A 27,867-nucleotide genomic window follows, 5' to 3' on the forward strand; every position below is an offset into this window, starting at 1 on the left:
TAAAATTTTGACTTAATATACCACCTGAATGTGCTTCCAACAAAGAGCTGATATGGCCTGGGCCACAGTTAAGAAGAAGACCTAGCTGGATGCCATTCTGAAAGATAAGCAGTAATTAAACTAGAAGTAATGGGTCTCATAAGGAAAGTAGTGTGGCATATCATGATCTGAACTACGCAGGAGATCTTAGTGAATTACCTGATTTCATTGTGTGATGCATTGTATTCCGTGACCGTGTGAATTAAAATCTGTCGCTCAAATATCTCAGTACTAGAAAAGTCTGTTAGAATAAGAATAATATAAATTGCTTACTTCCATGGAGCAAAACTATCACAAAACTTAATTATATATTTGATATGAGTTTTATGAGCTCAGGTTCAAAAAGTAACAACATTTAGAGTTTTGTCACAGTGGTATTCACTACACACGTTCTCTCCTCTGGGTAGTCACACCTGGACCACATTAGTTTTCTCTGCTGAAGTTGCTGGCATGTTTAATAGCTGCATGACACATGAACTAAAGACCTCAAATCAATGTTTCTCACTGTCTTGCTCTGCTTGGTTGGCAGCTTTTTCTGTTGGGTTAAGACTGTGTCTGTTTCTGCTTCTGATGAGTGTGATTGTTTATTGCATTACATTAAATTCACTGTGGATGGCTGGGTAGCAAATGGACAAGCTATAAGCTGGAACCATAGGATTGTTGTCAACACTGCAGTAAGCTAGTGCTTTATCATCAGAAACCAAAGAGTACTTAAATGATACTGGCTCTAGTTATGGTCATAATTTATTACCCTCAAATGACTACTTTCTGTATGGTGCCCTGCCTTTCCTTCTCTGAATTTCTGTTTTGCTGTAGTTGGCATTATAAAATCTCACTTCTCTTGGACAAAATCTTTATCTCTATAATATAAGAGAAGACAAGAAAGGATATGCAGCAGAGAGGTGGGGAGGCTAATAATACTTTGCGACATTGTGGAGTTTTATGTAAGGCCTTTGGGAAAAACTCCAACACTCTCAGTCAATGCTGAATGAACAAACTCATCTTTCCTGATATCTCTACTCTCAATGTTTTTCTAAAAGGTTTTAGTTAAACAAGCCATTTTATTGCATCTACATATCAGTTCTACAATTTGATAGAAACTACATGGTTTTCCTAAGCATTCCTGAAATTGGTCAAGAATTCATTATTTTGACAAAGATCACACTGTCTTAATTTAATTTAGGTTTTCTTTCTCAAATTCGTTCAGTCTGTAAAAACCCATCAATTTTTGGTTTTAAAATTTTCTTTTCCTAGAAAGTTAATTCCTTCTTAAAAATAAAAATCTCCCCCAAAACCTTATTTCCCAAAACCTATTTTATTTTCTCAAGAATTAACTGTTCTTTGGGCTCAAGTTAATACCTAGGGATTAAATAAGCAGCAAGATTCTTTATTATGCACTATGAACATGATATGAACTACATAGTTCTTCCTCCAAAGACATTAGCTTCTAAAACTAAAGCTAGGATAATGTTGTGACAAATGTGTTTCATTTCTGCTAAATTGTTTTCAGTTGCTTTGCCTTGCTCTGCTCTTGACAAGATATACAAGCACCAAAATGTTGCATCGACAACCTTCTCCAAATGTCAACTTCATGAGTGAGTGAGATCAAGGGAAATCTTGGTACTTCACCTGTCCATCACCACCCTCACAGTCTTTCAAGAGATGTAAGACAACATAATAAAAAGAAGGCGGTGAAACCCATCTCCATTTAAATTAATGCAGCTCAGAGTTTAGCATAGAAACAGCTTGGGTTTTAGTGTCCATTAGAAAAGGTCTGAATAGCTTGTTGAGGCTTGTTAAGGATTTAGTTCTTAGCAATTCTTTATTAATAAATTTTCTGACCATATTGGCCATGAAGCAGGCTGTTGATAGCCCTCTTTACTCCAGGGGTTCCCAGAGAGCTTTGCTGGAGTAAGTTATCCCATTCCCTCTGAGAGATCCCCAGCACTCTTTGTGTCACAGCTGAACTGAGACCAGTATTCCACAAGTCATACTGTATGAGGACCTCTATGGGGAGCTTTCAGCTTCAGGATGTCTTCCTCATGCACCCAGTGGGAAAATCTATGCTTAATTCACCCACATATCCTATCTAGCCTATGTCTAGCCTATCATTTGCCTTGGTGCTCCTCTTAGCTTATTATGTCATGTGAACAAAATAATCGTGTTACTCTCAGTTTTACCAGTTTCTTACATCTATTCATATTTTGTTATTGCATTTTTCAGCACAGCAAATTAGTTCTTTTAGCCTTTTTTTTCCTTCTACTAATCTTTACTGTCCCTTACTGTCAACAGCTGTCAAACAGAAAGGGAAAGAGAAAAATGTTTTTTGCCTTGGTGTAGTTTTCTAAATAATGGCATTTATTTGATTCTCCATCAGTTGTTTTTATTCCTACACTTGAGTACAGTTTCAGCTACTGCAGCTATTATTTAACTTTAGAATAGAGGTGACCACAGCTTAGGTGGTGCCATAATTACATGCTATTATATTCTCTTCATCAGGTATTGCCTACCACCATTTCTTGTGCTTTTTTTCCTCCTTTTTTAATATGATAGTCTTTCCTGGAATTAGGTTTTGGGTTTCTGGTTTCCTGGGGAGGGGAATCAAGAGACTGCAATTTGACAAAACATCATATTTTCCAGAATGTCCAGATATATTATATACATATATTCCTTATGTATCTCGAAAATCAATTTGATAGATGTTTCCATTTACCAGAAATTTTGGAGAGATTACTGTATGTAAAGAAAAATAGCGCTTGAATATGCCTGGAGGCTGCAAGATCAAGCTCTTAGTTTTAATGTTCTACTTTGCATACTGAGAATAAATCACATGCTTGATCAATTATGCCATTTTTCAAGATTTCTATGGAAATAGCATGCTTAAGTTTTGCATGAAATTGTAACATTGCACAGCCAGTAGAAGTATTCCATTAGTGTCGGGCAGGGAGTGATTCTAGCCATACCTACAGTTTAAGGCTTTCTGTCAGATACTTTCTACTATTTTTCTCAGCTCTCTGGCAGAATTCCATCAGACGAATGCTAAAGTTGTATACTAAGAATCTAAAAATGGTCCCTAGCATTGTCGCAGATTTAGTGTGTGAAATGAGAAAGGGCACATAACTTTCACATTTTTTTGTTTTTTTCTTCAAGTATAAAGTCTCAACTAATTCTAATACTTGATGTTAATGGGAAATCATTGTTCCTTTAGATTTTGCTTTCCCTGGAACGGAACCTCCTTATTGTCATGTGGAATTAGTTGAGGGTTTTTTTTGAATGTCAATAAATAGTGAAATACCACTGGCTTTTTCAAGAATCAAAAGAAAGTTTATATTTTCTTGTTTAGATAATTCTATAGAATTAGACTTGAGAAAAAAATCTGTTTCCCTACCACCCACAGTGTTCCAAGAAGAGCAAAATTAATATTTCTACAGCTGCAGCCTGTAGCAAATATTTCATAAAGGATTACAGGAAATTATACACAACTGATTACTGCAAAAATATTAAACATATATTGAAAACATTCTTTTTTGTCATTTCCACCCATGCAAGGACACTGTTCTGAGTTTAAAAATTGGCTATTTGAGGGCCTTACTTACTGCAACAGCCCTACTTGAGAGCTGTTGCATTTTAAATTAACAAATCAGACTAAAGGTTTAAACTCCTTGAAGTTCCAATTAAAGAGAAAATAAAGGTATTGCACATTCTCTACCAAATACCCCCACACTAATTGATTATTTAAATCAGTATGATTCTTTAAAAAAAAATAAAACAAAACCAAAATCTTTTTGTTGGATGAATGCTCAATCTTTTGGGGAGAAAAACTAAATAAGAAGGAATTAAAAAACAAAAAGAAGGCATTTGATACTCTGAAGAATATTTACTAACTATATTTGTTCAGAATAACATTAAAGACCTTTGCTGTTCAACTAATATAATTTTGTGTGCAAAAACCCCAATAACCTTCTGCAGAACCTGGGCTTTATGACAATAAACCTCATATATAAGAAGCTCACATATCGTTTTCATAACAACATTTTGATTTGGAAAACCAGATGAACCTGAATAATCATGGATCTTTCTAGAGGAAAGAACATTGGACCAGCTACCAAAGACAGGATGTCATTATTCTTCAATATAATTAAAGATAAAAAGATAAAATATAGAGTTTCTCATCTTCTGCAAAAATTGTCAAGATTATATCATATTAGGACAAATTCGAAGTTCAAGTAATTGTCAAGGTATTTTCAGCATAAATGAAGAAAGACCTGAGTACTCCCACTTCTAGGACTTCATTAATTTTGGTGTTCAGCCTTCCTTAGCTGGTTGGTTGCCTGACAACTTGCCTACTAAAACTTTCCTTTAAACTTGCCTACTAAAACTTCTCTTTGCAGTTTTACAGAGCATAGACTATGCTAAACTCCATTGAGAAAGTTGTAGGAGAGTATAACATATGAAGGCATTCACAGAATGGGTGAGGTTGGAGGGACTTCAGCATATCACAGCTGGTGGAAATCCATCCATTTGAAAGCCAAAGCATGCTTGATTACTTCTAATTGGTTTTTCATCTTTCACTGACCTTAACTAGGCAAACATTCCCAATAAGTTCAGCATGGAACAGGGTTTACTACAGGCAAAGACAGCAAAAAAGAAAAGCATTCCTGCCTCACCAGCTGTTTCCTGCCTCCTGAGCTAGCCAAGATAAATCTTAAATTTTCCATATACAATTTCTAGTGAGAATAACTTTCAATTTTCTGCAAATTTTCAGCATCTGTTCAACATATACAGATTCTTTTGAAGTCTAGGAGTCTGAGAAGGAAAATAACAGCAAGACAATTTGTGCCAGCCTTTTCTTGCAGCAGTTCTAGAGCTGAAGCCCAGGATATATATTCTAGTGTGTTCTGCTTGGAGGCTGGTGATTACATGTCCAAGATGAAAAGCGCCTCTGCATTATGAACCTTTTAGTTACAAATGAGCGTTTCTTGATGCGTATTAAACTTGACACATCAGCTCCTGGATGAATTGCTTACAAAGGGAGCTGCTTAAGACTATTAAGATATATACAGTGAAATCCTAGGTGCTAAGTAGAGTTAACATTATTCCAAAGTGTATTTCTTTTTAAAGTGTCTGGTTTAGCTTAAGTTTCTCTCTTTAATCATGCACAGTGCCCCAGGCTGCCAAAAAGGCAGCCATCAGCATTGCTTAGTGAAGGCAGCTTAGGGCTGTCAGCCATCTTATCTTCCCTGCTGCATGGGCGATAGCTTTTATCTGTGAGTATAAACATTAAAATGGAACTGTAATCCCACCTTAGTCCTACAGAAGATTTCCAGCTGTTTCTCAGATATGGAAAAACTCCTCCTGCTACAGAAAGGAATGTGTGTCTCTGTGTTTCTTTGTATATGTTTGGACAGTAAAACGTGTATGTTTGGACAGTAAAATCATGATGAGCAGGAATTTGGACAAAAAATTCTACCATAGGAACTTGGAAAAGCCAGCTAAGCCAAGGAGACAGTTTTGTGTAAAAATCTTGATCTAACTTACTGAATGCAATTTAAAATATTTAAATATACTTATAATGTGACACCATGGCCACAAGTTTTAAAACTTCATTCTCTTTAATGCACCATTCTTTTTTTCTTTCAGGACTTTTCCTGTACAGCATCTCAGACCATCAGTTTAATTATGGAAATAAAATACAGAAAAGGCACTAGGATATAATATCCTAAACATAAGTTTGTTTCAGAATTATTTATGAAACAGAAGGAAAACAAATTTAATCAATATCTTAAGAATGTATTACCATTTCTGCCTGAGAACTAAAAGTTCTTTCCTTCTCAGTCATCAGTTGAGTGCAATAACATTTTCCAAAGCATACTAAGTACACAAATCTAGAAAATAACACTTTTTTTTCTAAAATCAGTAAAAACATGCAGGATTGTTTAGACTTATATTGTCTCATCATTCCTTTAATATATTATTCTGTCCTCTTGTCACTGTCCCTGCCTGCAGCCATGTCATTATTAGATCCTTTGTGCTATAGAACTGCCTTTTGGAGCAACCTCCCTCCATAGTTTTTACTGCAATAACACTTCTATTTTTTCTGACCATAAATTATTAATTTCTTACTCTTAGTTGCTTTCCTCTCCTGTTAATGTTGCATGAAAGTTAACTTTGGGAATACAAAGAATGCTCCTGGTTGAGCTGGGGTTGACAGAAAAGAAGAAAAGATGGATGATACTGGGCTGTCTTTCTTCTGCTTTTACATTGTTTCCTCAAAATGGAGTGTGTATCAGACCAGGGAACACAGAGCATGAAGATCTCATCCATCAAGACAAAAAATTGCCATTTTCTCAGCTGACCACTGACTTCCATTGAAAACTCCTACTTCATTCTAAATATCCAATTAAAAAATTGGACACAAAATATGAAAAAGTTATATTTAACTAAAAGAGCATAAGCAATTGTCTTCATGTGCTTGAAGTAGAATTCTTTCCTAAACATTTATAGAAGTCCTTAAAATATTTTTGTTAGGTTATCAAAGCCATACAAAGGGTTTTGATTCCCAATTATCATTAGAAATTAATTGAAACAGGGTATTGAAATCCCTTATGTACAGTTCTGAATATGCAACTCATATAATGTGGATAAGCAGAAATTAATGGGAAATAGCTGCCCCAATGCACTAAAAGCCTTGATCCTGAAAATAAATTTACTGTACATTCTTGAGATTCTAACTATTTTCTTAGAATTTTATTCCCAAGAACTAATCTGACAATGAAAAAGTCAGCAAAAAATTATAGAAATTTAAGCTGTCATTTTAGAATCTCCAATATATATTTATATAACAGATAGAGATAGTTACAACAAGAATAACTTCTGTTAATTTAACAAGACAGATATCTACTAAAACCACATATCTACTAAAAATGTACACAGAAAGTCATTATTATGTTTAATAGAATCTCTATGTTCTTTCTTTCTTTTCATTTAATACTTTTCAAGGATCTTTGATTGCAGCTGGTTTTAAGCCTCTGTGGAAGCATTTCACATTCTTACCCTGGGGTTTGATCCAGGAATGTGTCCTCAAATCAAGACAAGTCTCATCAGACTGGGATTATTACTGTCCTCCCTCACTGAAATCAATAGTTTATACCAGCTAGATTAGAACAGACTAGATATATAAACTGTTCCTTGTCATTGCTAACTGCACAAAAGTAAATGCATTAAATGAAATAAATCGAAAAAAAGTCTTGACTATTTCCATTTGGAATATACTCTCTTGATGAAAAAAAAAAAAAAACAAACCAAAAAACAATCCACTTAATTTTCATTGAATACTTCATATATATGATCACAAAACCAGAATTATCAAATTATTCTTGCTTTATTAAAATCATGAGAAAAAAAATCCCTTTCTCATTCCGTAGACCTGGATCAAGCCCCTTACAAGCAGTTTCAGTATAAACAGTGGAATTGCTTACAATAGAATTTGACCTGAACTTTGAATAATTATTCTGATATCATCTGAATTATAAAAAAAAAAAAAAAAAAGAAAAGAAAAAAGAAAAAAAAAATAGAATTAAAAAAAAAAGACAAAAAAATTGTTCTATTTTTGATGAAGCACAGGGATTTTTTTAATGTAAATTTTTATCTTGTGATGATTAAAATGAAACAAATTGTTAAAATAGTTCCCAACTTCCCAGTCATACCGAATGAGGGGGAAATTTTACACTGAAGAGATAATTGGCATATTTAGCTAATCTTTTATTAATGTAGCACAATTGTAACATACATCTTGTCTCAGAAAAGTCAGCATGAAAATTTTTATATCATTATGCTGTGGCTCTACTATTTAATAATTCTCTGTAGATTCAGTTTTTTGCAACAAAAATGAGATTTTTCATTTTTATATGTACTGTATACTCCACAGTTCTATTCAGTGAAGAAAGAGCAGGTTCTTTTCATTACTAAATCTTTATGCAATGTATTTCTATTGTGGGAACAATGCAAAAATTTCAGTTATACATTTTAATCTAAAGAAAAATAATAATAGTGATTGCTCTTTATGCTTTTGATATCTAGCATTTTATACAAAATCTTGTTTTATGGAATGTATAAAAAAAACATTCTCAATCACAAAATGTCATCTGATTAACAAGAGGTTTGTGACATCTCAAAAGGCTGTACAGAAAGGTATCAATTATAACTCTTCAGTACGTTAATGTGAAAAGTTTGACTCTTAATTTTGCAATCAGTATTTCAGATAAAAGAAAGTTCTTCAAGAGTACAGAAACCAAAGGTATAAATTAATGATAGGTATATACTTGAAAAACTGTCACTAGATATAAAGAATAGGCAAGAATTCCTTATTTATAGAAGGATAAAATTATACTGACTCATCAAAATTTAAAGAGGGTAAGAGTATGTAATGTCCTCAAGTGTCCATTCCAGTGGTTTAGGAGGAATACAAACATCTGAAAGGGAAAGAGTGTTAACAGAATCCATTCCATATTTTAAATGTAGCCACCTAGGACAGAATTTGGTGAATCTTGTTAGTGCTACATGAATACTCACACTAGAAAGAGATGATCAATAATTTCAACACCATTGCACTTCTGCAATGATTTTTACTCTCTAGATTGTAGTACTTCCATTAATTGGGATTCAAATTCTTCAAATCTCTGAGCACCCAGAAAGGACACTTCATCTAGGAAAAACAAATATAATGGTGGATAGCATTGGTCATAATAATTAGGTAGTATGTGAATTTAGAATCACAGGGTGCTTAAGGCTAGAGGCGACCCCCTGAAGTCATGCAGTCCGAACCTCTACTCAAAGCAGAGTTATGAGGTTGCAGATGCAATTGCACAAATGCTGAGTAGAGGGAAAGGATCCCATGGCCTGCTTGCTACCATGCTGCTCATGCATGGTAGTGTCCCAGTGTGTGGACAGCCATATTCTCTCCAAGGCACATTGCTGACTCTTCTTTGGTTTGCTGTTTCCTAATCAGCCAATTGCCATCTTGTACTGTTGAGTGGGATTATTCTACCCTACCGGTATGAAATTGCATTTGCTTTGTTCTCTCCTGTTAAATCCCCATCAGCCTATCTTTCCAAGCTTGTCTAGATCACAGTGGCAGCCCTGCCGTCCAGCATAATGGCCTAGTATTTACTGAATTTCTAAGGCTAGATTCGATTTTGTGACATATTCCATGTCATTAATAAAGTAATTCAACAGTTTTGATGCAAGAGTCAGTCCCTAAAGAACATCATTAAACAAGCAGCTGCCAGACATCCTTCCAAATTTCCATTCATTTGTAGTCCTCTTGTCCTGTCCCTGTATCACTGATTTACCTATAATGACACCATGGTAGATGGGGTCAGGAGCCTTGCTGAAGTCAAGGAAAACAACATCTGCTCTCCCTGTTCACAGAGATGGCCTTTTCAACATGATTTAGCAAGAGAATATTTCCCCTTGCTAAATTCATGAGAGCTGTTCCTCATCATTGTCTTGTCATCCATGCCTTTGTAAATGGCTTCTGCTGGATTTGCTCCATAACATTGTCATGGACTAAGGTGAGGCTGACTATTTTGCAGTTCCCTAGTTCCTCCTCTTGTTTTCTTGAAAATGACTGTGATGTTGGTCTTTTCAAACTCCAGCAAGTTCTCTGATTGGTATGACCTTTCCATTATGGTAAAGATCTTGCAGTGACATCAGTCAGTTCCCTCAGTACCCCTGGACGCAATCCCTCTGCAGCCCATCAATTTCTGTACATCTAGATGACCCAGGTGCTCCCCAATATGTTTTTTCTGCTGTGGTTACTGTTTCACTTGCAAAGACTGCAAGCAGTACAAGGAGTTGAATAACATAAAACCAGATTCCACCACTTAAAAAAAAAGAAAAATCAAAAAAGCATAGATAATTTTGGCCTTTTCTGTGTCCTTTATCAACAGGTTCCTTACCCTACTGAACAGTGAATCCACCTTTTTCTTATCTTTTTGCTGCTGCTATATTTATAGTACTCAATGTCCACTAAAAGTAAGTGATAAAAATAAAGAATTTTCTATTGGTTTTATTTTTCTTTACAAGATAGAGGGGAAAACAAGTTTCAACCAACTCTGTTTGGGATCAGAAACTAGAGGTGAGGGAGAACTACACAAAAAATTGTACTTTTCTATGCTGCTGATGTTAAAATTCTAGCAAATAGTCAATCAGCTTATTTTTCAGACTAATCTGAAGTCTACATTCAACAAAAATAATACTTATTGAATATCTATAAATAAAATTATAAAAGACATCAAAATGGCTGACATTCATTTTCTGTTAAGCATTCTGAACTGTTTATTTTTCTTGTGCAATTTAAAATAATCGTGGAGCAGCACAAACAGATTTAAATCGGGCTACAACAGTTCCCCACTTCCTCCCTCTTCTTTTGTAGCAGCTCCAGCTTTCATTTGGCCTACCAATGAATCAATTCAACTTACTGAGCTTTCAAGAATCTATTCTGTTTCTTTTTTGGGTTAGTTTTCTGCTGACTTTGCAAGTGAACTGACATATCAGAGAGCCAAGATAAGCTAATGTGCCAGAACAAAGGGTGCACTGACACTTAGAGTTACTTAATCTCTCATGAAACTTCTCCCTGAACTAATATCCAAAATATAATGCTTGTCTAGATATTTGAAATTCTACATTTATCTATTTTGTTTGTTCTTTCTATTTATTATTACAGTAGCAGCTATAAGTAGGTTAGAATTGCCTGTGAGTTGTTGCTCAAGTACAGGGTAAGAAAAAGTCATCATCTAATGGCCAAGGCAAAGGAAAGCCAGAGGAACAGAAGAACAGAATTTCCTCCAAATAGTGTCAGTATCTTAACTGAAAGCAGAGCTGAAGTCTTCTTAATTCAATTTTAATGCCTGTCTGCTAGAGAGAAAACAGGATTATGAGTGCATTTCCCACTCAGAAAAAGTCTGCTCCCTGCATATGAGTATTGGTCTTGTTCTCCTCCCTGGCTGGGAAGTATCTTCTAAATACTGATAAGGTTTGACAGTCCTCCAGAAAGTCAATAGCAAAACTAGTAATTCACTTCCAGCTCCACAATTCATTTTGTTAAAACAATATCTACTGAATTTTGGACTACAAACAGATAGGCATCCAAGTGCATGACTACCAGTGCAAGGAAAAAGTTAAAAGCGAAGAATAATAAAACACCCAACATTTTATGGACATAATTCAACTAACAGAGGATTCTGATAAAAATATTTATTTCATCACAAACAGTAAATATGACATATTTCTAGTTTGTGGGGGTTTTTGTTTATTTGTTTGTTTTCTTTTTTTTTTCCCATTAGCCTTACTTGTTCAATAAATTACAAAACTTAAGCAAATACTGTTTGGGTTTCTTTTTAAATCCTAGCTACACAAGGCCCTTGTGTTAAGTACACATTAGCAAAGCTACACATAGTTAATTTTAATGCTGGAACAATATTTTGCTATGTCACCTGGAGGAAGGATAATGAAAAGCATTGAAACCCACGAAAACGCTCTTTATGTGGCAAGATGTTGGATGTGCCGGCGCTGCCCGGGCCGGCCCCAGGCGGTGCCGGCGGCTGCAGCGGCCCCAGCGCAGGGCACGGCTGAGCCCCTCAGCCCCGGGGAAAGCCTGGCCAAGGGAGGGCAATACGCTGCCCGGCAGCCAGGGCTGAGCCAGGGGAAGCGAGCGAGAAACAGCGCTGCGAGCCCCGAGGGGACAGCGGGAGCAGGGACGGGGCAGGAGAGGCCCGGCAGGGATGGCCCTGCGGTCATTGTTACAAAATGGTGAAAGTTAATAATTAAGTAAATTGATCCTATGGAACATTTCAGTTCTCCAACAGATGCTATAACCTATACTTGTTATTTTTTTTTTTCCTCATTTTTGGAGATGGTTGGAGAAACAGAAATAATAAACATCAGAAATTTAGTGTTCCAATTTTGTGTTTGCTTTACTATTAAAAACTGAATGTAATTACCTACAAAGTCAATAGGACATAAAACTACTTTTAATTTATTGATTGATAGGAATGTGTTTAAGTATATACATAAGAGATTAAGCCTATACTTAAGAGATTAAACCTTCTCTGCTGAATTACAACCCTTTTGGGATATTATGGCAGTAGTCGCATCATTGAACTTTGACAGGGATACACATAGTTAATTAATGTCTTAGAGGAATGGGTAAGATTTTCAAGCTCAAGTGCCTTTTTAGCACTTTTCCTAATTATTTAGATCTGAAATGAGAGTACATTGTATTATATAAGTTCTCTGAGATGTACATCTATAAAGAAGATGTCCAATCTAACCAGGAGAGCATTAAAAGTGGTTCTCCTTAGCAATAACACCGTGATTTTCCAAATCAGCTTGCTAATGACCTGGAACAAAGTAGAACTACATCAGTGATGCATCCTCTTACAAACTTCCAAAGTCTTTTTCAGGAGTAGACCCTTGGGCTATCAAGCCAACGGCAAAATGTACATTAATTTCAAAGTGGCTTATATTTCAGCTAGAAATCATTGTTATAAATAGAAAAGTTCCATCAGAAAAAGGAATATTTTGCTTTAGAAGTCTGTATTCTTCTGAGGAAGGAAAGTTGATCTGGATGGCTGTTTTTGGGGAAAGAAACATAGGGACAAATGCTAAGGAATGCAGATCATAACTGTTGACTGAAGCTTATTTGAGCCTTACAGTAATACAGTGATAAATAGATAGCAAATACTCTCTGAACTTTAAAATTGAGGTCAGATGTCTTTCTCAAGCATATGTTCTAATACCACGGGTTATTTGTTATGGTGCAGGAATTAGGAAACAGAGCTTTTGAGGTTAAACAGTGTCCAAAGGTCAGACTGGTTCATTGCATTGTTCTTACAGCATGTAAAATCTATGACAGTATGAGCTTCGGAGCTGAACCTTGCACACCAAAGTATTTGTTCTCCTATATATAAAAATGAAGCTCCTTTATGTGAGAGACTTGACATACCAGAATAAAGTGCATCAGCCTGCTTTCTGAAATATTATGTATCAGATCCATTGTGAGAAAATTACCCTTTATGTATATGGTGGTATATACATTGCAAAAATTGACAGCTTTTGCAAAAATCTCTCTACTCTTCTTTACTATGATATAGGCTGCTGTTTAAAAGACACTGTGCTATTTCCTCTCTACAGCACTGAATTTTAATGTATACTTGATAAGATTTGAGCTGCAATGATGTCTAACACTTTTGTACTTTACAATTGTTGCTCCCTATTTGTAGTTACATATCTTATTAGTTACTGGTTTTGATGTTTGGTACTTGCAAGGAACTAGCAACAGCTTATGCTGTATTTGATTACACAGTTATACAGTACAGTTTAGTACAATATAGTACAATTAGAACTACTCCAAAAATCTACTTAGCCTTCATCTTGTAAAGTCATGAGTGGTCTAAATATGCAATGTGCCCTTTTCATGTAGACATTCTACAGGAATGTGCATAATAGGCTTTTATTTTATTCTTTCCTTCTGTAAAGAGGGAGTAAACTGAAATGACAAGATAAATCCTGTGTGAATATTTCCTCTGGGACTTTAAAGAATGTAAAAAGAAACTTGATTAACTTCTGGTCCAGAGCATATAGAGTGATAGAAGTTGGAGAAGAAAGACTGGAGCAAACAAACAAGTAGAATTGCAAAGATTCAAGTACAGGTCCATTTGGAGTTTTATTTTAAGAAAGATTTTTTTTTTGGTCTCTCATCAGAAGACAAGTTCCATAATAATCAAAATTCCTCATGAAGGCATTTCAGGGATATATATTAAAAACATGTATATTCTTTGGGATTAGGGTAGAACTGCTTGGTTCTGGAATCAGTTCCTTTCTCAGTCCTTACTTACAGCTAAAGGATCAGAACATGTGATTTTATGTTCCAATGATTGCAAAAATCAGTAGGTCACCTGGGGTGTGAAAAAATACTTATCAGTGGTTGACTACTCGATTAGTTTGAAGAGATAGCTAAAGAGCTGAACAAGCTTGGTCCATATTAATAAATCACCAGGTGGCTAAAATACTTATGGGGAAATAACCAAGTCTGAGTCTCCCACTTCCTAAAGTCAAGACCCTCCTTAACAGGATTTTTGGTATTTTCACTTCTGCAGAGTTAATCTCTAAAATCTGCAAAATCTCACTCTCATCACACTCACAAAGAACTGAAAAGGCATTCTGGGCTTGAGAATGCACGAAGGCACAGGAGACATTTTCAACACAGTTCTAATGACCTGGATAACAGGCAAAAGTAGTGCTGGACTTGAATCCCCTATGTTACTGTCACATAAGTCCTAACAAACATTCAAAATCACAATGCTTGTCATTATCAACAATTTTTGCACTGGTAGTCTGAAGTTTTCTTTCTTTTTGTAAGTTTTTCTCAGTTTCTTTAATCTATGTGATTTTCAAAACAGATTTTCAAATGTTATTGCAATTTCCTGGTTATTAATAGATCAAAAATATCAGAAGATCACAGTTATCAAACTCTTTGTTTTCAGATTTTTGCTCTTGATCTCAGGAAATAAAGATTAAGTGTAAAATTATTGTATCAACCTTTAAAAACTTTGGCTTCATTTTGAAGATCCAAAACAATTTCAACTTTAGAATACTTGTTTGTTCCTTTTACAAATTCTTCAGCATATATTTTCACAGCTTGCAGGCTACTGTCAGAGATACTTACTAACTGTGTTGCTAACACCAAGTAAAACCCTGTTACATTTAAACCCTTTTTTACTTTTTCCATCTCCAGCATGTGGAAGATTATAATATGGAAGAAAAAGTGACTTTTCAAAGGTACATCACAAAGTACCTCTTAAAACTGATGGCCACTATTGGTGACAGCTGCTGCTGTTACTCAAGGTCAGATAATCACTAGATTAAGTAGGTGACAATCTTTAACCTCGTCTCAAACACAAATTTATGTGAAATAAATATTGTTTGAATTTTAGTTGGTCTGTGTTTTACCAACTCATGAAGGCTCATTCATGAGCTCCACCTAAATGAGTCCTTACTGTGAGTGCTCCTCATAATTTTAGAAGAAATTACAGAGAATATTATTTACAGTGCATTTTACATAAAAGTGTTAATGGCCTTTTCAATCTCTTTCTAACCTAGAGCTATAAATACAGTCTAACTTGAGAAGCTGTCAGTTTTTCTGTAGTTACATTGCCATAACTATGTCAGCAGTGCTTCAGAGCAGGGATTGTATACACTAGCAGAAGGAATTTCTCCCTCAGTAGTTTTACTACCTCCATGCAAAATATGCTATAAGCTGGCAAAACTATTCTGGTGAAAAGGCTGCATTTATGTGAGGAAAGAAGAATTATTTCAGCTGGAGTATGATTTTCTCACATTACACTGACAATACTAGGCAACAAAACTTGTGGATCAGGCTTAGGTATTTGTCCTTGATTTTTTGGTCCATTTCCATCTGTATACCATCTTCCTCCTAGCCAATCTCAGCTCAAAGACCCTAATTTAAAGCCAGTATAGAACAATAAAAAACAAATGATCCCTAGGCATGGTTAGGGCTTAAGACAGCTGAATGAGATTAATTTCTTTAATTGTATTTCCAGCCAAGTGGTTTCTTCCCATACATTAACTATGTATACCGGTGCTTCCAAATATGCTTCCTAAACAGTATGTAATGAAAATAATATTCCTCTGTAACTGTAATTCGTAAACCAGTAAAGGCTACAATTCATGCATTCATGTAGTCATGTGAGGGGGGAAAAAAAAAGAAATAATCTCTTTGCATTTTTTGGAGCACAAAGTTCTGTATTAACAGTAAAATCAAAACACAGCAGAACTGGTGAATGCAGACGATGTGATCCTTAGTTGGTTACAAAAGCACTGAAACACAGTCTTTTCTGTATTTTATTGACACTGGTATAAAGAGGAACATTTTGATTTCATCAAAACAATAATGAAAATCTTTGTGCCTTTCAAGAGCGTCTCTTGAAAGAGCCTTTCTTTATACATCCATATATAATTTAAATATAAAACCAAATATAGCTGGGTAGTTTGTGTAGCAGACTGATACTGTGTGATTTCCTGTGCTTACTGCAATATTCCAGCTGTGACATGTTGGCATTTTTGTAAACATTTGTTTGATTTACCCATATTTCCAGGCAGATAACTTGCTGGTATAACGCTTCTCAGAATGGTCTACTGCACAAAGTCTGAGAAGTTTGGGCAGTTCCAACCTAGAGTGTCTCTCAAGTATCTTGTAATTTGTCTTTGATATATTATTTGAGCTCTCTCATTTCATGGTATTAAGCCATTTCCTCAGGCACTGGATGCCTTTTTTCCAGACTTGTTCCTTTGAGATCTGGGCAGCAAATTTGGGTTTAATCCACTTCCATCTTCATTGTAGTTTTACTGGAAGCAGCTGTTACCCCTTCTTTAACAGTTTTCTCTCTGTCAGGCAGCCTGAGGGACCCACCATATGACATCCGTCCCGGGTTCTAAATATACACCTGCACAATGTGTTTTCTTAGGGCAAGAGTGGAGCAGAGGGACTTTTGCTTCCTTTTGCACAAATGTATTTTCATCTCTTGACTGAAAAACTTTTATTTATTCCCTGTATTTATACTTGGAAACTTTTCATCTTTTGAATTGAAGGGTTAATTCTACTTTTTCTACAGTCTGGAAATGAAGTACAGCTTCATTGCCTGCTTTACTAGACATAAACATTAACACTACAAAATATAAGTGTGTTGCTCGTTAAATCTCATTACAGCTTTATAAAGAATGTTTAGACAAATTTTGGTTAAGAGAATAAGAGAGGCCATGGATATAACCCATATCCTCTAACTATCATATTAGTAGAAGTAGGCTCAGAAAAGATGTTGTAAAATAGCAATATTTTTTCAGAACAGAAGATAACAGTAAGATTAAACATGACAGTGTACATGTCAGCCATAAACCTAAAGAGTTGAAAAGTGAAAGAAAGTTCTCTAGAATGATAGGGACAAAAAGACAGCAACGATACAGAAACCTGTCATTACATTTTTTGTTTCCTGCACTATATCGCAGACTGATGGGTCATAGTAATGGAATCAAAAGTGAAGCCTAGAGAACAACCCTTCACCAAAAGAAAAAAAGAAAAAAAGAGAAAAGCCCAGAATAATAGCACTTATCAGAGAAAATATAATTTTGAATAGATGTGATACATATTATATCTTGCAAAGTTGAACAGTGAATTTAAAGCTATTATACTTGTATGAGGTTTTCTCAGTCTTAAAGACACTCATGTCCATACCATGCAAGAATTATACTGAAATAATAATTTAAAGAAATTAGAAATTAGAAATTTACTCAGGACCTCAATGAAAAAAGCAGTAGAAATCTCAAATTAGCAAACTCTATACTAGCTTATCAAATATATTCTTTAGTGCTGTTATTGGGAAAATATATACTTATAAGATGCTGATATTAGATATTGGAGATGGAAATGACCAAAATTATTAATCAGAAGTTTCTGTTCTTCATCCCTGTGTCTTCAATTGCGACATGTAGACAGAATGGGATTTACCCATTAAGATTTTATTTTCAGATCTTGTCTTTCATGTTGGAACATGTTAGCACATTTATTATTACAACCAAGAATTTATTTTCTCAGATAACAATAAATAGAAATTTGACTCTAGTAAACTCGTTTTTAGCAAGTATTTCCATAAGCTATTCTGGTTATTCCTAAAGATTGTATATCAGTAGCAAAGCTCTCAAAAATGCTGCCAATATCTGCTATTTATAAGATTGCAGGGAAGGAAGGACTTATATAACTAACTAGATATCTCCTTTACATTGTTCCTCTTGTTTACAAATATTGTAGTCCAGTCACTGAACAACAGCAATAACAAATGATGTATGTCTTGGATGAGACCATAAAAGTAGTCAGAGATAAAGACAAAGGTGAGGCAAATAGTTGTGAACTACTTGAAAAGATATATTAAGCTCTAGCACAGGTTACGCCCTGATCACTGTTCTATTTTCAGGACTAGGCTGAGATATTCACATAGCAAAAGTAGTGTCAGAGATCTCTAAAAGTAGCTCAGAACATCTATTCCTGCTATAGCTCTGAGCACCTCCATCCACCTTGCGTATTTTCTAGTAGAAAGTCACTGTGATTTCTGAGATTCTGAAAGCACAGAGCAGGTGCTACCCTCCTTTTGAAAGCTGATCAAGAGCATGTTAGAGGATGTAAACAGCAACAATGAAAAAAATAAGTCCAGCACACACAATTCTATCTGGTTTGTATTTTAAATAGCTAAAACCCAAACAACAAACAAAGACAATAAATGAAACTAAAGGATTCATAAAAGAACTAAAAGGATTGTTATAGTCTACAAACAGGTTTAATTGAATGGACAAATTAGCCAGTGCAAACAGCAGTTGCTGCATTGGGTGATTCACAGTGAACACTACGATACACTGTTCTGCAGGTATTTTACCTTGGAGGAAGGATATGGAAAACCATTTGATGGGGAATAAATGTTTGAATACAGAAAATATTTTCACATATGCCTAGAAGTTCTGCTAAGTTGTATTCAAGGAAAACCTGTTTCATTGATCAAGACGCTTCCAAGAATATTGAGGAATTGTCTGTTATTAGCACCCGTTTCACTAAAAAGTATGTGATTTATAGAAGATATGAAACCTTTAACTTTCTCTAGAAGTTCAAGTGGGTAATAAAAAGCAGAAGCATCAGTTATCTGTAGTAATTCTCAAAGTGGAGGCCAATACAGAAATGATTGAAAGTAAAAGTGCGCATTGTTGAAGTATTTCAGGCCTAGAGTCAAATTTCAGGATGAACAAATGAAAGGAGTACAGCTCAGAGGGGCTGAAGTCACACTTCTGATTTGGATTTGTGAACGTAGATGGCTGGGCTGAGGCTGTGGTCTGGAATTTTTCCACAGTTCAGTTCATCTTTTCATTTGGGCTTCTGCTAGCAGAAATAGGAATTGGCTAAATTAATTGCAGTTTTCTTGTTTGCCAATACTGTTAGCTTTAATAATCTAGTCTATTTTCAAGATCTACCAACAGTATATTCATGTACTTTTCATCTCTTTACATCAGTCTAAGATTTTCAGTCAATTTGCCCTACGATACGTCACATACATAGCTACACTATTTATTGATTCTTCACTTCCACCCACAAATGGCCTATAAAACCTCTCAAAACAAAGAGTATGATTTACAAGGCAATCTCAGCAAGAAACAACAAATGGTCTCATACATTTAAATGCCCCTGTAAGATCAAGTGAATACGCTGGGCAAAATATGTTGTTCTGTACAAATCTGAAGTGTGCTTCAGGCACACTTTTTTATGTATAGAGATCATGAGGTGACCTACCCTTAGATGTAAAAAAAATATTTACTGTCAGGGACCAAAATCAGGGTAATGAGTGTTTCTTGTTTCTCCATTGTCCTAGGTTAGGAAGGAAGTGAGTTTTTTGGGAGGTTGTGGTCAAACCAATCAGTGCTGGGATTTGAATATTGGCACCTGGTTTGGCCACTGAAGGTATGGAGCACCTCTGAGAATACAGGGGGTTAAAAGCAAGAACTCCCAGGGGACCTCTCTCTTGGTCCCAGTCCGTGAAGGAGCTCAGAGCTCCCCTGCCCGGCCAGGGTTGGCTGGGAGAGGGAAGCCATGCGGCCGGGTGAGGTAGGCCGGAGCCTCGGGCAGAGGAGGGGGGTGAAGGCCTTGCAGGATGGAAGGTGGAGGAACCCTGAGAAGCATTGGGCCCCAACCCCCCAGGAGAGAGAGAGAGAGAGCCAGTGCCTGTGCTGCCTTGGAATTTGATATCATGGACTGGCAGCACATCCGGCCAGAAGGAGAAGTGGGGGATGCGGCGAGAGAAGGTGCCCGGCAGCTGTGGGAGTTCTGGGCAGACAGAGGAGAAGATTTAAACCCCTTTGTAGAATAATGGAAACCTTACAAATACTGATCCTCCTGAATCAGAATGAGGAGAGAGAGATGAAGCATGACGAAATGGGCAAGTGTGAGGAAAGTTGGAATAGGTGAGAAGAATCCTAGGTGGGAAGAGATGATGGAGTGGCCTTGAGCTGGACTCTTTCTTGTATGGCCATGGACAGAACTGTGTTTTTCTCTGTGACCCGGAGACTGTATTTAGGGGGAGGCAATACTGTGGAGTCAAGAGTGAAGCAGTGGCATGAACAGAGACGGCTGAGGAAGGTGTGAGATGCCCTCTGTCTCTGTGGAGGGGAAGATCTCTGTTCACGAGGCCCCTTGGCCCCAGGGGGTGAAATCTGGAGGGGACTGGTGTCCTGAAGTTGAGAGACTGCTGTTTTGGAACTGGGTGGAGCATCCTTAAACGGGGAACCCTAAAAGCAGTCCTGGCCCATGTGCAGTGGTGAGAGCACTGGACATGGTGGGGAGAAGTCATGAGGGCCGATGTTCTCTGGGCGGTGCCACGAGTGACACGGAAACACAAGAGGTTTCAATCGTGCTTCCGGGGGAAGCCTGTGGTGCAAGGGGGGGCTCCTCTCTCCCTGATGGATTTGAGGGTTGATTATTTGAGGGGTGGTGATGGACTGAAAGTTGATTATCTGAGAGATGGTGACAAGGTGGAAATCTATGGTGTTATTTCATTCTGTGGAGAAAATGGAGGGGAGGAGGAGGAATGTGTTTGGAGGGTTTTCATTCTTCATTCTGCGTCTGTTTCTTTTACTTTTATATGTTGTAATTAATAAAGTTTGTTTCCTTTATTCCTAAGTTGGAGCCTGCTTTGCTCTGTTCCTGATCACATCTCACAGAAGCCACTAGAGAAAGTGCATTTTCATGGAGGCACTGGCATTGTGCCAGAGTCAAACCATGACACCCATAAAAATAAAGCTAGAGAGATGTGTGATTGGTAAGCTGAGCTTAGTCTCAGGTAAGGTCTGTTTCCGGCAGAAATCATTGTGCTTCAGATTCAAGGTGTCTGAGTTACTTGGAACAACACATATGACATGGAATAGAAATGTTTAAATGGTGCCGTTTGAAGCAGTGATTCAGTCCCTATACATTTTGAGATAGATTAATGAAGTCACTAATGGAATTGGAATGCAATATAAGAAACAAAAGTATTAGCTTTCTCTTGAGACCCTGGATAGGTGGCAACAACGAGTATGAAGTGAGAAATCTTCAGGAACTTGGGAGTAGTACTTCTAAGGAAAATTTTGTACTGTGATACTTTTCTTGGCCTCATAATATTACTTTCAAGGTTAGCCTAGGCCTCCATATAAAAATGGGGAAAAATTATTCTAAAAACTGTGCATTTTTTTCTAATTGTCAAAAATAGACAAAATTATTATCACATATTTTTCTATAAAATGACAAAAATGAGTGAGGCTTGCTGAATTGTATTCAATATGCAGTATATCCTGCACAGTCACATCTAAAACAACATTGTGTCTTGTAAGAAAACATTCAATGTGCTGGTGATCAGGTATTCAGAATTTTAAAGAGTAGGATCTTGAACTAAAGTTCTTAAATATATGTTTAAGTATCTAATAAAAGCCTTGTGGTAGTTTTGGCTTGGTTAATGTTCTTCACAGTAGCTAGCAAGGAGCTGTATTTTGCATCTGTGCTGGAAACAGTGTTGATAAACAAAGATATTTTAGTTATTGCCGAGCGGGACTTGTATGGAGCCAAGACCATTTCTGCTCCTCACACTGCCCCACCAGTGAGGGGGCTGGGAGTATACAAAGAGAAGACACAGCTGGGACAGCTGATCCCAAAGGGATATTCCAGACCACGTGGTGTCATGCTCAACATATAAAGCTGAGAACGAGGAAGGAGGAAAGGGATGTTCATTGTGATGGTTCTTGCCTTCCTAAGTCACCATTAGGCATGGTAGAGCCTGGCTTTTCTGGAGGTGGCTGCCCATGGGAAGTGATAAATCAAGTCCTTGTTTTCCTTTGCTTGTGGGTGTGGCTTTTCCTTTCCCTCTTAATCTGTCTTTATCTCAACTCATGAATTCTTTCACTTTTATCCTTCCAATTCTCACTCTCATCCCACCAGGGAAGGAGTGGTTGCATGGGGCTTAGTTGCCAGCTAAGCAACTAAGTTTAAACTATGGGTTTAAACTATGACAGGCTTATTGTTTTAGGATGATAAGATGTGTAGATTTCTGTCGCTGGACTGGGGTTTTGTGCACCTTTCAAAAAAAAAAAAAGTTACATTCACAAAAGTATTTCAGTGTTAAATCTCTAAAAAGAAATTTAATAACATGCTACAGTGGAGTTCTAATTAGCACAGTGCAACTTTTTAGAATCATGATATTAATTCTGAAGAATCAAGATATTAAATAATTCAGGTTAAGTGTGCAAATAATATACTTGCTAACAATAAGTTTACTTGATCCTGAGAATAACTGGCTTAAAGTAGTGGAATGATGCCAAAAAGGTGGAGATAAACTGTAGAGGAAGCATAATGAAAAAGAATGTGAAAAATATAAAGGAAAATAGGCATATTAATGTATAATTAAAATTTTCATTGCAGTAAATAAAGCATGTGAAATATTAACCTATAAATATGTAAATTTACATAAAATTACATAGCTTTGTAAAATTACATTGCTTAATTTTACTCAAGGGATTGGAGAATATTTTCAGATTTTAGTTCCTAAATAGCAAATACGTTTGTAGTTTTTTTAATGTCAGGTTTAATCTTCAATGATACCATTCAGGAATCTATGGCAATACAGAAGAAACATTCGGTGATGTCTATGGTACCCCAGTTTCTAAATGTGGTGTATAGACAAACCCATGCTGTATTCATTTTTTACATCTTGTGGACAGAATTTAATACTTTTGCTTTCAACACTAAACAGCAGAATAAATAAGCCAGCAGTATACAAGGTTATGTGTGGATGAAGAGAGTTACAATTCCATTTATTTTTGTATTTTAAGGGTATAAAGGGATAAAAATAAAAAGAAACCTCTCAGCAATGGTATTATCAGATGATGAAACTTTTTTGAGGGACATTACAAATGATTTATAAAATTCAACACCAAGTAGAATTTCAGGGAGGTCTTAACATTAATCAACTTTCTTAAAACTTTTTCGAGGTATAAAAATATATGATTTCTACCAGCTATTCCCTCTTGCTAAGTCCATAGTTTACTCACAGTACTATATGATTGCCACTTAGAATTAAACACCTTTTCACACCATTTGCTGTCCAGATGGCAAAGTGCTCTGAGTATGACAGAGCTGAAACCCCAGGAGCCCTGAGAAGTGCACTGGAACTACATCACAATAAGCAGATACCTATTATCTACTCTTGACTTGGCTGTAATCTCCTCCTCCAAATCCTTGTCTATCTGCTCTTCCCTTTGACTTTTTTCTCAAAATACATTACCTCTGCACTTTTTTTAGAAAGCTTTGGAGAGGAGATCTCTAGACCACCCTCTGTAAAGTTCAACAGTTTGACAATTTGCACCTCTCACTGCCTGGCAGCCAGCAGTGGGTATCATCTCTTCTGTGCTCTAAGCTGTGAACATGTTTGTCAGTGGTGTGAGAGAAAGAGCTGCTTAAAGCAGCTGTAGAGCAAGTCCTGTGGTGTTCTCCATGCTCCTGGGCCATCCAGATTCTGCCAGTTGCTGCTCTGGAAGATGGGTACAAAAGCAGGGATATTGTATCACCTCTCCTCCATGTATCCTCCTGATTCTGAGGCTTTCACATTTCCTTTACAGCTGCACTCATCCCTCTCTCAACTTTCATATCTCACTTTCAGCTTAAACCCTTGTACCAGATTTTCAAATGGTCATTTCTTAGCCAGATCTCAATAATTCTTGTCTATCACCCCGCTATTTCTGCCCATCAACCATCCTGGACAGTTAACCATATTCTTCTCCATGAGATTTTCTCTGTATTACATTTTCTGAGCCTATGACTTTCCCCTCCTCTACTCCTGGGTTTTTAGTAACTCTTTACTTGGTTACTTGGTGTGTCTTTCAAAGGACTCTTCCTTCTTTAAATTCCTGTTTCCTGGAGTTCAGTCACAACTCTTCATTCTCCATAATTCCTTAGGTTAACTTCAATCATTGATGCATATTTAACTCTGAACATTTTGCAGGCAATGCACTGCTTTCATTCCATACTCCTAAAGATTATCTTAAATTCTCATCTTGTCTCTCTGACATAAACAACTAACACTTCAGCCCTTCCTTCTTTCTCCCAACCCACTTTCTGTCCCTCACCTCGCTTCATGCTTCAACGCTTACTTTGACATCATCAGATTTTGACGTATCTCATCATCAACAAATCAAGACTATGTTAGATATATACAGATTTTCTGTATACTGTTTTCAACTTCAGCTTTTGTCAAAATGGCAGCTTGCCATCTCCTTGCAACACCTTTCACAGGTATAAGAACAGAATAATTATCAACTGTCCTCCTTCAGAATGCCACTAATGGAATTTAATCCCAGCTTCCCTTTTCCTATTTCTCTACTTGTGTCTTCATTATGTCAAACATACTACTTATTTTCATTCCCAGGATTCCCCAAGTCCCTCTCTATTTTTCTTCTACAGAATAATTTTCTATTGCATCTTCTTGTTATTGAAATTGTCTATAAACATCTGGTTTCATCATACTTTAAATCCATCTTAAAAATCCTTTTTAAAGACAGCTTTAATGAACAAGAAGCTTGTAAGAAGGATGGAGACAGACATTTTAGTAGGGCCAGAGGATAATGGTTTCAAACGAAAAGAGGGTAGATTCAGTTTAGAGATAAGGAAGACACTTTTACCACGAAAGTAGAGGAACAGGTGAGGATAGTGGAAGTTGGAACAGGTTTCCCAGAGAGGTGGTAGATGCTGCATCCCTGCAAACATTCAAGGTCAGGCTGGACAGGGCTCTTAGCAACTTGATCTAGTTGAATATGTCCCTGTGCAGTGCAGGGGAGTTTGGACTCAGAAGGCCTTTAAAGGTTCCTTCCTACCCAAACTATTCTATGATTCTATAACAGGAAATTTTTATACTTCTGCTGTACCAAGGTCTTTCATTCTCTGTTGTGCTCTTCAAATTGACTTTCTCACACTGTTACGTCCTGTTATATTCTATAAGCTCTTTGAAGCTTGGATGATCTTTCCATTTTGTTTTGGGTTAGTATGTTCCTGCTTCATTACAATATTCTTTCCCCTTCATGAATTGCCTTGCAAAATTGCTCTTTTCACTGGGCCATTGTTCCAGAAAAAATCCATAAAATGTTTATCAATTTCTCAAGGATTTAATTTACTGATTAACTTTTTTTTTTTTTTTTTCAATAGAATAACATAATATACATTTTGGTAAGGCTCACATTTGTTACATGAGTGAGTTATTATCACATCACAGAGAACTTTATTTAAATGCATTATGGACATATTTATGTCTGGATTTCAGAACAGAACTGGAAGATAATCTTGGCTTACTGGGTAGTTCTCAGAGACAATTCATACAAGTAAGTGACTGTTTAGGTGCACTTTATGCACCAGTGGAATACTCTGCTGTGCCCTGCAGAGCAGAATGAGCTCAAACAACATGCTAAGGGAGAGGGAGAACTGAATAAAAATACCCTGCTACTTTTTTTTTTTGCTAGGCAAGAAAAAAAAAAGACCAATTAACAATGTTGAAGAAAAAAATAAAAATCCTACTTACAGATTTCAGAAAAGGAAATAGACCTGAGTCCAGGTATATCCACAGACAGAAGTAATATCTCAGACTTGTTACTGGGGAATAACTGTACAAACTTACAAAACTGAAAAAAAAACCACCTTCAGAAATACTCTTATTTGTAGGAACTTACAATTAATAATGCATTGTACTTTTCCAAGAAATCTTTTTGACAAAAATGATATTTAATATGAATATATAGTATTACCCTCTCCTCCCTCAGCATGAATGTGTATTCTAAGAAAATTAATAATTATAAAGTCATTTAAAATGGGGGTGGGGTTGCTTGTCTTTCAGAACTGAGAGGAAATTATTTTCTAGAATTTGTAGTTAAAAAAAAAGAAGAAAGAAATGCAATTAACATTCACAGTAAATATAGATATATGTAGCAAAAGAAAAGAAATTTAGAAGTGCAACCACAGTAATTAGCAGAGACTTAATTTACAGCTGTTGCAACAATGAGTTAGTGAAGTACCTGGAAAGTTATATTTTTCAGGCTTATAGTTCAGTGAAACATGTTTCCTCTTCCATTTCATGGCATCCATGGATCCCTATGAAGAAGAGAGAACTGCATAATAGTATATCTACCAAAAGGATTCACTTCTAAGCAGTCTGAGCAAACCCAATTTGAGGTCTTCTTAAGCTTAATGAAAGAGCCTAAACCTCCTCTTCTGGAATACTGACTCCTGCTGCATCATGTTGTGTGTACATATATACTTGTCAGTATTGAATTTGCTGTTTATCTGTTTAAAAGATACTAAAAGTAGGGAAATCTATTATTTTGTTTATTTCAAGTGGCCCTTTCAGCTTTGCTCAAGCATAGAAATAATCTGAAATACTGTGCGCTATTATTGCTCTCCTAACAGGAAGGAAACTCTCTTTGTTCAAGAGCCCAAACCTGCCAATCCACACACTATGCAAGACTGATCCTTATTGCATACATATTCCTGACCAGCACATAGGCAATTTAAGCCATGATATATTAGCCAGTTACAGCTGAGGCCCAAGGACAATCATCCTTTTACTTAAACAAAGAAAATCTAAAGGGAAAGCAGATTCATCAGGAACAGTGTTGGGAGTGCAGCACCCTCCTGACCTGGGTTGCCATGCCCTGGGAAGCATCAGCTCTCTTTCTCTGGCCATCAAACAGGTAAGCCTCCCCATAAGTCTCTGTCTCAGAGTCCATAACTGGGGTATCAGAGGTTAAATAACCTATGCAGTGTGAGTATGAAAACACACACCAGTCTTAAACTCCTTATTTTAGAAAGTTAGCAATAATCTGAAAAATACTGCTAGTTTTCATGGGATATGTGATATTATTTCTGCTGAAATAAATCCATTTTGATGTCAACAAAGAGAAAAATAATGATTTATCTGTATCTAGATATCTACTATAGCATGACATTAATTATTTTCTTGAAGCATTTCTTTATTTTTAATGACTATAGAGAAAGAGCCTAGGGTGATTCTGATGTAGAACTCCAGACAATAAATATACTTGGATCAGTGAATCTCAGATCTGCATGGCAGTCAACTCCAAGTGTTTAGCTACAGCTCACCTGAGACAAGGCCCTTAGTTAGATTAGCCATAACTTACAAACTTGTTTAGCAGTGCTTTACTTGTATTCATTCAGCTCTCACACCTGTGGAAGTATCAGTAAGAAAAAAAGCAAAAATAAATGCTTCTTGGGCAGCCCAGGACTCTGAGATGTATCAAGATCTGTGCACTGCAAGTGGACACAACCAAATCTCTTACCTGGACTCTGCACCAAACAGGAATTGCTTTTCTGTTGTGCCCAGCTCTGGAGTGAGGTGCCATCCAGCATTTATGGACAGATAAGCAGGAAACCCTCCTCTTTCCTCTCTTTGGGATGAGCCATTTCAAAGGATGCAGGTATCATAGATCTTCCTATGCTGGACCTAGGTATCCAGCTGGAGAGTAGAAGGGTGTTACTGTTAATTTAATAATTTATTTTGTCATGAATGGCGGCAAGTTTATTAGTCAATGGCTCAGTGTTTAACAACATGAACTCAAGATCAGCATTCCCATCTGTCAGTGCCTTGTATTACTGAGATGAAACAGATGGCAAAGCTAATGGAATTCAAACTA

At 36.5% G+C, this 27,867-nt stretch overlaps 2 long non-coding RNA genes across 5 annotated transcripts in view; one reads left to right on the plus strand and one right to left on the minus strand.

The window, feature by feature from the left end:
- Positions 1-27,867, plus strand: part of LOC135304690 (uncharacterized) — a 102,441-nt gene that overhangs the window by 42,889 nt on the left and 31,685 nt on the right. The gene's annotated exons all lie outside the window — the stretch shown is intronic.
- Positions 8,615-27,685, minus strand: LOC135288403 (uncharacterized). Its single transcript, XR_010351531.1, has 3 exons — positions 27,514-27,685; positions 26,233-26,308; positions 8,615-8,743 (listed from the first exon to the last, which is right to left on the minus strand). It is a non-coding gene; the product is annotated as an uncharacterized LOC135288403 (long non-coding RNA).

Source organism: Passer domesticus, chromosome 1 (assembly GCF_036417665.1).
Source record: "Passer domesticus isolate bPasDom1 chromosome 1, bPasDom1.hap1, whole genome shotgun sequence".
Classification (NCBI taxonomy): Eukaryota; Metazoa; Chordata; class Aves; order Passeriformes; family Passeridae; genus Passer; species Passer domesticus.